At 45.5% G+C, this 2,500-nt stretch overlaps 2 non-coding genes across 2 annotated transcripts; one reads left to right on the top strand and one right to left on the bottom strand.

Annotated features, from left to right (window-relative positions):
- Positions 1-266: 266 nt before the first annotated feature.
- Positions 267-338, bottom strand: trnad-guc (transfer RNA aspartic acid (anticodon GUC)). Its single transcript has one exon. It is a non-coding gene; the product is annotated as a tRNA-Asp (tRNA).
- Positions 339-1,253: 915 nt separating this feature from the next.
- Positions 1,254-1,326, top strand: trnai-aau (transfer RNA isoleucine (anticodon AAU)). Its single transcript has one exon. It is a non-coding gene; the product is annotated as a tRNA-Ile (tRNA).
- Positions 1,327-2,500: the final 1,174 nt, after the last annotated feature.

Below are 2,500 nucleotides of genomic sequence, written 5' to 3'. Positions count from 1 at the left end.
AACCCAGCTCATCAGAACTGACGAAGCCTTCTGGTTAGGAGGCAAAACGTTTTCTTTGACTATGACGGTTCACCTGATTGGAGCCTTTGCTGAATGGTGTTTAGACTTATAAAGCTGATAATTCACCATTCCATTCACACATCTTTTACCACAACCTTGCGCCTTGAACGACTGCAGCTACCACCACCACTTAATCTGAGGACTATTTGATGCGTAACCAACAGTTTTGTGGCACGTCTTCACTGGCATCTGAAGAAAACAGAGAACTCCCCGTCGGGGAATCGAACCCCGGTCTTCCGCGTGACAGGCGGAGATACTGTCCACTATACTAACGAGGAGGACACGTACAGACAGTACCGGAGAAAGGCAGTGAATTCAAAGGAGACCTGAAATCTGGAAGACTGGTTGTTGAAGTTCCATTGTGTTGTTTCTCATGAACTCTTGGCCAGAAGACTATTTCAAAACCACTGCGCTACAAAAACTGACATGATCCTTTCAGTACAGACAAACTTTGAGAAAGTAAACAAAGCCCACTTCTTTCACAATCATTTCTGAAAATAACTGTCTGCATCACAAAGTATTTGCTGCGATTACGTATTGTGTGCAAGCGATCTGTACCATTTCCATGATGCTATTTTCCCCAAAATATTGGAATTGTTGGAATTGGGTTAGGGTTAGAGTTAGGTTAGGTTAGAGTTAGGGTTAGAGGGTTAGGGTTAGGGTTAGGGTTTAGGGTTAGGGTTTAGGGTTAGGGTTAGGGTTAGGGTTAGGGTTAGGGTTTAGGGTTAGGTTTAGGTTTAGGGTTAGGGTTGGGGTTGGGGTTACGGTTAGAGTTAGGGTTAGGGTTTAGGGTTAGGTTAGGGTTAGGGTTAGGATTAGGGTTAGGGTCAGGGTTAGGTTAGGGTTAGGGTTAGGGGATAGGGTTAGGGTTAGGGTTAGACTGAAGTGGCGTCGGCTCAATAAACTGTCATTATCTTAGGAAGCTCAGGGCCTGACATCACTCACATGCAACCACTCACGATAAAAAGAAAGAAAATAGGCACCAATAAATCATTTTGTGGGAAGAAAGATAAAATTATTCAACAAATAATTGTGTAGGTTGTGCAGTTCCGCTACCCGTCTCTGTTTGCTGACTGGCCCATTTGATTGAAGATTTATCAGGAAGATGGAGGCCAAATTCGTGAGCTCAGTGGTGCGTTTATCGATGTTTGTTTGTGTGCCTTGGGTGGTCAGCTACCAAATTGTTACCAGATGTTTCCGTAGTGTAGTGGTTATCACGTTCGCCTAATACGCGAAAGGTCCCCGGTTCGAGACCGGGCGGAAACAGCTTTTGTACACCATAGCTTTCAAGATATACCATTTGAATTGCGCAAAAAGGCTTCTGAGGAAGAAGAATGAATGACTTAGGGTTAGGGTTGGGTCAGGGTTAGGTTAGGGTTAGGGTTTAAAGGTTAGGTTTAGGGTAGGGTTAGAGTTAGGGTTAGGGTTTAGGGTTAGGGTTGGGTTAGGGTTAGAGTTAGAGGTTTAGTGTTAGGGATAGGGTTTAGGGTTAGGTTTGGTTAGAGTTAGGGTTTAGGGTTAGGGTTGGGTTAGGGTTAAAAGGTTAGGGTTAGGGTTAGGGTAGGGTTAGGGTTTAGGGTTAGGTTTAGGGTTAGGGTTAGGGTTGAGTGGGTTAGGGTTGGGATTGGGGTTAGAGTTAGAGTTAGGGTTAGGTTTAGGGTTTAGGGTTAGGGTTAGGGTTAGAGTTAGAGTTAGGGTTTAGGGTTAGGGTTGGGGTTGGGGTTAGGGTCAGGGTTAGGGTTAGGGTTAGCACGCGAAAGGTCCCCGGTTCGAGACCGGGCGGAAACAGCTTTTGTACACCACCAGGAGTTCAAGGTGCGGCCAAGAGCGCCCAGACCTTTACATTGGAGAAACAAAACAACCTCTCCGCAAACGAGTGGCCCACCAGAGGAGTGCTAACTCTGGACAAGACTCAGCAGTCCATTTACATCTTGAGGACAAGAAACACTCTTTTGAAGACAGCAATGTCCGCATTTTGGCAAAAGAAGACTGATGGTTTGAAAGAGGCCATTTTTGTCAAAGTGGAAAAATCCTCTCTAAACAGAGGTGGAGGACTGAGACACCATCTTTCATCCTCATACAATGCTGTCCAAAACACCCTCCCTAGGCAGATTTAGCGCCTGATCTAGACTTGGACAGGTCCTTCACACCTGTGCAGTGTGGCATTCACGTCTGAATAACCCCAATTGCCACCTGGGCTATGATCAGCCTTTGCATTAATGGCCCATTGAGACCCATCCCCAATGGGTGGGGACCCATAAACACATCCCCGTGAGCATAATGCTGACCCAATGTGACACACTCCATCACACTTCTTTCACAATCATTTCTGAAAATAACTGTCTGCATCACATAGTATTTGCTGCGATTACGTATTGTGTGCAAGCGATCTGTACCATTTCCATGATGCTATTTTCCCCAAAATATTGGAATTGTTGGA

The sequence above is a fragment of the Synchiropus splendidus genome, chromosome 5, assembly GCF_027744825.2.
Source record: "Synchiropus splendidus isolate RoL2022-P1 chromosome 5, RoL_Sspl_1.0, whole genome shotgun sequence".
NCBI classification, from domain to species: Eukaryota; Metazoa; Chordata; class Actinopteri; order Syngnathiformes; family Callionymidae; genus Synchiropus; species Synchiropus splendidus.
This window is presented reverse-complemented; position numbering and strand designations above follow the sequence as displayed.